The sequence below is a fragment of the Oryzias latipes genome, chromosome 11, assembly GCF_053564925.1.
Source record: "Oryzias latipes strain Hd-rR chromosome 11, Olatipes_Hd-rR_3.1".
NCBI classification, from domain to species: domain Eukaryota; kingdom Metazoa; phylum Chordata; class Actinopteri; order Beloniformes; family Adrianichthyidae; genus Oryzias; species Oryzias latipes.
The window spans coordinates 23,010,833-23,019,025 of NC_136247.1; the positions used below are offsets into that span (position 1 = coordinate 23,010,833).

Here is an 8,193-nt window from a genome sequence, read left to right on the forward strand (position 1 = left end):
GATGGAGACAGATCCTCCCACAGCAGAGCTCACTGCTCCAGGCTGAGTCACTGTGACCTGTCCTCTGGACTCTGAGGATACAGAGACAGAAACAGAAAGCAGCTTCATGCTTTTGTGGCCTTCATTTCAGAGGGACGGATGTTCATAGAGGAGAGGAGTTGGATTCTCTGGACTTTACCTGTGAAGCAGCAGCAGAGGAGAGTCCAGATGAGGACGCAGATCACAGTCATGTTTTGGATGATGATGATGATGAGGAGGATTTCTGTGTCTTCTGCTGTGATGAAGGACAGCTGTCAGTCATCCAGTCTTCAACTCTCAGGACTATAAAGTCTCCCAAAGCACTGGAGCATGGAGCTGCTGATGCAAAGTGTCTCTATGGAAATGCTACCACTGACTCCAACAGGAACATGGATCATCATGAATCTCAATTCACTGAAAGTAATACTCTTAACAAAATGTTGTTTTGCATGGATTTGTTAAATTCATTAATTTGGTTTTATTTTATGATTGGATTAATATAGAGTTGCAATGAGCCTTATTCAAGCAACATGAACATAATGTTTAATCTAAATGAGAGGAATTCTATTATTTTATAATTGTGTGTTTTTTATTGTATAAAGATCTTCTAACTCTTGCACAAACATAGCTCCCTTCACAACCCCTACCCCACATGAACTCCAACATTCTCACAAAATATTAATAGATTTTTATTAAAATATGTACATTGTCTTAAAAACAGGGTTGTTGTTTTTTTACAATTACTTGTTCTTTTTTATATTCTATTTATCTTGAATATTACAATGCTACTGTAACAAACAAATTTCCTACGTGTGGGATCAATAAAGTACTTCTGATTTTGATTCTGAAATGAAATGAAAAGATTTTTATCAAAATATGTACATTGTCTTAAAAACAGAATTATTATTTTTTACAATTACTTGTTCTTTTTTATATTCTATTTTCTTTTAATATTACAATGCTACTGTAAAAAAACAAATTTCCTACGTGTGTGGTCAATAAAGTACTTCTGATTCTGAGTCTGAAATATAGTTTCTGTATTTGAAATCATGTGATGTAGTGTAAGATAAAAGGTCTGTGGAGCCAAAAAAACAGCATTTCCAAGAATGTATACTAAGTTTTCCATACGATATAAAATAGAAATGAATACAAATAAATGGATGAAACAATGGGAGTTTTTAAACATTTTCATGCTGCGTTAAATCTCAGGTCAATATTTGATCCACTAACACCAAAGATGAGAGCAGCTTTCTGACAAATTACAAGAGTTTTATGAAGCAGTTTTTGTTTTGATGACATCAACTTACAGATGAAACAATCAGAGAAGTGAGAAGAAAACAGTGAAATTAGAGCCGCAGCAAGTCAGTGGAATCATTGATGGATGTGGAGATGTTTAATAATAATAATAATGGATTGGATTTAACTGCGTTTTTCCAGACGCTCAATGCGCTTATAATGTATGTTCATTATTCATTCATCCCCTTCATACTGGGTGATGTTAAGCTAATGATGTAGCCACACCTGCCCTAGGGCAGACTGACAAAGGGGGTGGTTCACGCCTATGGCCCTTTTGACAGCCTCAGCTGGGAAAGAAATACTGTTGCCACAGTGAAGAAAGCCCAGCAGAGGTTGTACTTCATCAGGCTGCTGAAGAAGGCTGGTCTCAAGCGTCGGACCCTCACCCAAGCCTACAGGGGGCTTGTGGAAAGCATCCTCACCAGCGGACTAACAGCCTGGTTCGGAAATACCACCATTAAAGAGAGAAAGATGCTGCAGAGGGTCATCAACACAGCTGGCAAAATTATAGGTTGCAACCTCGCATCCATGGACACCATCTACGAACAGCGCTGCAGGAGGAGAGTCTCTAAGATCATCAGAGACAGACACCACCCTGCTCACACACTGATCAAGCGTGTGGACTCAGGCCACAACCTCAGACGTCGCAGGCCTGAAAGCATCCAAACACACACCACACGCTTCCACAGCAGCTTCTTCCCAACAGCAATCAGAATTCTGGGAAAGGACATCAGAAAAGGAAGACCGGACTGAATCACTAAGTGCAATAAACAATAATATGTGCAATAATTCTATGTGCAATAATTCTTCTGTACAGACTGGGTCGCTGCAATATTCATGTTCATATTTTACTCATACTTATATTTTTATATGCCTTGTAAGTTTGTTTTCTAATTTTAACTTTTAACTTTTGACTTTATTCTATTTATTTTTCTAACTTTTAATCTACCCTGACCAGAGGATCAACACTGGAGGCAGGGAGGGACACAAGGACACAACAACAGTTGACTGGTGGGGATCAAACCGCCGATCCTCCGACATGCTCAACTGCCTGAACCACTGAGACACGGCTGAGCCTTAAGTTTAAGTAAATGTTCTCAATCCTGACAAGAAAAAGAAAACAGTCTGACCTGAAGTAAGACGTAAAACTGAAAGTTTAGTGAATTTAGAAAATTGAATTTAAATGGATCAGTCATCCCAACCTCTGTTCACAGTAAAAAATAAAATAAGAAACTGAATAAATTACATGTGGGTGTGGGTTTGTGTGTGTGTAGGTGTGTGTGTGTGTGTTGTGTCTTCAGTAAACTGTGTCATTCTCTTAGTTTCTGAAAGAGGTTTTTGTACAACAGTTTTTCACTGTGTGAACACAGACTGACTGTTGATGCTGAAGCCAGTCTGACAGTAATAAACTCCAGTATCTTCAGCCTGAACTCCACTGATGGTCAGAGTGTAGTCTAATCCAGAGCCTGATCCACTGAAACGATCAGAAACTCCAGACTGACGAGAGTTTGTACAATAAATAAGAAGTTTAGGGGCTTCTGCCCGTCTCTGAAGATACCAGTTAAAGCAGTAGCTAGTGCTTTGACTGATTGTACATCTGATGGAGACAGTCTGTCCTTGAACTACAGACTGAGCTCCAGACTGAGTCAGCAGTTGTCCTGATGAAGCTGAAAACAATAAAAAGAGAAGAATTATTGAGACAAAAACAGCTCAAAGAAAAATGCAGAAGAAGAAGCTCAGTGCTGCTAGTTTCAGTGTTTGTCCATCACAGCAGAACATCATTGTGGAGAACCTGGTTGCTGCTTGAAGCAAAGCTTCCAGAAGACAGTCTCACCCTGAACGAGGAGCTCCAGGGTGAAGAGCAGCAGAGTCAGTGACATCATCATTGTGCTGCGGGCGAGTCAGTGTCTCTGAAAGGTCTGGACGGCCACTGATCAACACTGAGCTTTAACTGCTGGAAGCAGAGAGGCAGCACACATATGCAAACACACTGAATCAGTCAGAAGCTGCAGTTCTCCACATGTCATCAGGATTCCTGCACACTCACATTATTCAACACACACACATTCTATCACTCACAAAACCACACGTGCACAGACATTTTTGTTGTAGATGTGTCTATATAACTATGAGGTAAAACTTAAGGGCTTTTAATATTTCCCAGAATTCAACGTGAAATTTAGAGTACAAAAATAATACCAAGGTTAATTGTATTTAAGACAGAATTCATTGACTTTTTACTTACATCATCTCTGTAACTCATTGAATTGTGGGATTTTGCTCAATCAGTCCAAATGATCTTCTTTTAAATTGTAAGAGAAAATTTAGCAGCGTTTTGGGATCAGGTGGTGCTGCTGCCATGTAATAATAATTTAGTTATTTTTAAAAACTGTTTCTTAAGCAGAAATATGATTAAAAGTTGTTTACAGCTGACTTACAATTTAGTTTTTATTCTGAGACTAAGATGTGTTATTTTTAAATTTTCTACCATTTTTCAGTTGAGTTTGTTTGTTTCAGAGTCAGAGAGCGTGTCTCTGTACAGTCAGAGGTTTTTGTACGACGCTTCAATCAGTTTGTATCACTGTGGTGGACTTTTGGTGGAGGAACCAGACTGGAGTTTGGAAGTAAGTAGATCTTTTTGTTGCTTTTTATGTTTTCTTGTTTGATTTCCTTCTTTAATTGATCCTGAGTTACTAAAATACTTTGAAAAAGGGCATTCTATTATTTTTGGTAAAATGCATTTTTTATAAAAAGAATTAGTCTGTGTGAAACTTGAAAATACAAAATTGTGTTGCCTAACATAAGATAAATCATCATTTCTATGTGAATCAAGAAATTTGAAATATTTAATTCAAATTAAAAAAAGCTGGAGAGAAAGCCTCTGTACAGTCAGAGGTTTCTGTAAAACACATTAGTCAGTTTGTATCACAGTGGTGAACTTGTGGTGGAAGAACCAGACTGGAATAAATGTTTGAATATTACCTGAAGAAACATTTAGGTTAAGTTTTAGTTTTTATTGATTGGAACTAAACTCTTGTTTAGTTAAAATATTTAAACTTAAACAAGTTGTATTTTTTGTTACAGAATTTACTATTAACAGTCTGTTTTTTAAAAAGAATTGCATGTTTATGTGGTCATAGTGTATGAAAAGGCAGTTTTTACTGAAAAATGTTCATTCTGGACTGATTTTTTGGCATCTAAAATTTCTGAATATTTAATTGTTATTTCAAGGATTTTCTGACTGAAAACTGACATGATTGTTGTGTTTTTTTCCTAATTTGTACATCTCTTTAATGTATGATGAAGCTTTTTAAAGACATTCAGTCCAAACTTGTTTTCTTCATAAAGATGCATCTGCTCTTCTAACCCAGTTTGACATTTTTCAGTAGAAACTGAAGTTTGTCTTGTTGCTGATCTGCATGAGAGATTTCTTCAAGGAAGTGAAACAATGTGTGAATCAATGACTGATGGAGCAGAAAAACACCTGAACAGAAACCTTCTTCAAACTGAAACCACTGCATCCAATGAGAGCTTTTTGATTGACAGCAGTGTGGTTCCTGTCCTCTAAGCTGATTGGTGTCTCCTAGGTGATGCCTCGCCCTTGCTGACAGTGCTGTCCCCCTCCGTGAAGGAGCTGCAGCAGGGGAAGGCCACACTCATGTGTGTGGCCAACAAGGGCTTCCCTTCAGACTGGACTCTGTCCTGGGAGGTGGTCGGCAGCAGCAGCTGGGAAGAGAGCAGGAGCCCCGGGGTGCTGCAGAAGGACGGCCTCTACAGCTGGAGCAGCACCCTGAGGCTCTCTGCAGACCAGTGGGAGAAGGTGACCTGTCAGGCCAAGAGAGGATCCAAGGATCCAGTCTTAGAGACTTTCAGGAGAGACCAGTGCTCCCAGTCCTGAACTGAAAGACTTACATAACTGCTCTTTTCATTGCTTTTTATAAATTCTTTCAAAAGTTTCTTGACATCTTTTATACGTTTTTGAACTCATTTTTCTTCCATCGTTGCATTTATAAAGGCTTAAATAAAAACACTGAACCTCTTCCTCAGTTTCTGTTGTTTTGCTTCAATGTGTTTAATTGGCATAAATGTTTGAAGGACAAATGACAAATTCAAAATGCAAACTAACAACAATTGATGAGAAAACTATCTAATAAATCTAATATCATCCAAATACTTCCTCAAAGGAACAGCTTCCAGATGTCACTAAAACAGACAAAGTCAACAGGTTGTTCTGGGTAAAGTGAACCTTCATGAGGACCAGCAGACTGATGTCTGGAGGACAGAGGAACGCTAGCAAACCTCTGAGCTGACAGACAGAGAGATGCATTTGACTGCATGGGGCCTCGGTGACGCCAATCCGGGTGACGTAACTGTGTCCTTCATTGTGCTTCTCATGAGGGTCTTCTGAATCTCTCTGTCTGACTCGTCACCCAGGACCTGCCTGCCATGGGAGACCCTACCAGGGACTTAAGCCCCAGACAGCTTAGCTACTGGGATTACTCAAGCTCTCAAACTCCTCCACCACGTTAACGTGGCGGTTCACAGAGGAGGTTCCAATACTCACCTATGGTCATGAGCTCTGGATCATGACCGAATGAACAGGGTCCAGAATAGAAGTGGCTGAAATGAGCTTCCTCTGTAGGGTGGCTAGGTGCTTCCTAAGAGATAGGGTAGGGAGAGAAAGCAGCCAGTTGAGGTGGCTCGGGCATCTAGTCTGGATGCCTCCTGGACGCCTCCCTGGGGAGGTGTTCCAGGCATGTCCCACTGGGCAGAGGCCCCGGGGAAGATCCAGACACGCTGGAGAGACTGTCTGTAGGCTGGCCTGGGAACGCCTTAGAGTCCCCCCCAGAGGAGCTGGAGGAAGTGGCCGGGGCGAGGGAAGTCTGGGCATTTATGCTTAGAATGCTGCACCTGCGACCCGGTCCTGGATAAGCAGAGGAAGATGGATGGATGGATGGACGGATGGATGAGCTCATGTTTGGCTCGGAACAACAAGATAAGTATTGATTAATTTTTTTTTAATGCCTTTAAAGTGGGTATCCAGTCGGCTGTAGTGGTGGTCGGCATGTGGCGGTGTGGGGTCGATCGGCTGGAGGAGGTTACCGCGTGGCGACAGGGGGTGGGTGGCAACCAGAATATTGCGAGTGTGTGTGCAAGAGTGCATGGGTGGGACAGACCTGGGGGCCGGCTCATCGGGATCCTCTGGGGCTCTCCCTCCCCATCGCAGAGTAGGGAGGGCACTGGGGGGATATGGGAGGAGGGGTCGGAGAACATAGCAGGTGAGGAGGGCTGTAGAGGGTAGAGTAGTGGAGCTGTGGTTGCGCGGTGATCTCTGGGTTCTTCGGGTCGGGTGCCGGGGCTGGCTTGCAGAGACTGGGCACCGGTCGTGTGGTGGGCGGCTCATGGCTCTGGGCCCTGGCTTCGTCCTTGGCCCACGTCTCTGTGTTTGGTGTTCGCCTATGGCTCCTGGCACCGGGGGAGCCCCTGTAGGGGGGGGCTGAGTGGGTCCCGCCGCCGGGGGTGCTCCTGGCTTGGGGATCTCTCCCCGACTCTCCTTATCTGGCTGGGAAGGATCTGGTTCCCCTTATGAAGACACGGTTGACTTCGGCAGCATGCATGTATCTCCACCCCCACGTGCACACTGCCACACTGCTCCCTTTCTGATTCATCCCTCCTCCTAACCCACAGTGTATTGATGGACAGATATCTTCTGCTCATCTTCATGTCAGAATTTCACATTTGGAAGTAATATTTGTCTTTCCAGCAGATCTCGTATAATTGTTACAGCTTAAAATAATAACTTCTTCAAATCAGTGCCTGTATCCCCCACTTTCTCCACCTCTCTTCCTTTTATTCTCTTTCACCCCCCACCCACATTATTCTATATATTAAATTCCGACATATTAAATAAATAAATAAATAAAATGCCTTTAAAGACAGTTGCATGTGGAGAAGAATCAGATCAGGTAATCGCCATGACAACCAGCATATCAACTATTGGTAGATAGAGCCCACATGAATGAACGTAAACCAAATCACAGGAACATTTTTCTGGGGATCAAATAGAAATATGTGAAGTATAAAAATAAAACATGTTTCATCTTCAACACTGGAGGCTTATTTTTCATGAACAGTGGTTTATAGATTGTAAGTCTTAAATATCTTAAGTCTTAAGATTCTGTTGTTTAAAAATTATTTCTAAGATTCTTTGTAAGTTTAGGATCTGAAATTTTCAGATGGTGTAGAATTTAATGAAAGCACGCGTACTGTCAATATTATCTTAAAAGTGTGTGTGTGCTTCTCTGTGTCTTCATTGAACTGTGTCAGTTAGGTTTCTGTTCTCTCTGACTGAAGGAGGTTTTTGTACGACTGTTTTTCACTGTGTGAACGAGTATTTGCTGTTGATGTAGAATTCACCCAAACAGTAATAAACTGCTGCATCTTCAGCCTGAATTCCACTGATGGTCAGAGTGAAATCAGAGTTTGATCCACTGCCTGTAAAACGACTTGGAGTTCCTGATGCTCGAGTGCTAGCATAGTAAATTAGTAGTTTAGGAGTTTCTCCATCTTTCTGTTGGTACCAGGATAGGTCAGTACCATCATCCACCCTGTGACTGGTTCTACATGAGATGGAGACAGATCCCCCCACAGCAGAGCTCACTGCTCCAGGCTGAGTCACTGTGACCTGTCCTCTGGACTCTGAGGATACAGAGACAGAAACAGAAAGCAGCTTCATGCTTTTGTGGCCTTCATTTCAGAGGGATGGATGTTCATAGAGGAGAGGAGTTGGATTCTCTGGACTTTACCTGTGAAGCAGCAGCAGAGGAGAGTCCAGATGAGGACGCAGATCACAGTCATGTTTTGGATGAGGATGAGGAG

At 41.9% G+C, this 8,193-nt stretch overlaps 1 pseudogene across 1 annotated transcript; it reads left to right on the plus strand.

The window, feature by feature from the left end:
- The first annotated feature begins 3,722 nt into the window (after positions 1 to 3,722).
- LOC101173397 (Ig kappa-b4 chain C region pseudogene) lies at positions 3,723 to 5,360 on the plus strand (annotated as a pseudogene). The gene is made up of 3 exons (XR_013659118.1): positions 3,723 to 3,732; positions 3,813 to 3,938; positions 4,902 to 5,360. The product of XR_013659118.1 is annotated as an Ig kappa-b4 chain C region pseudogene (transcript).
- Positions 5,361 to 8,193: the final 2,833 nt, after the last annotated feature.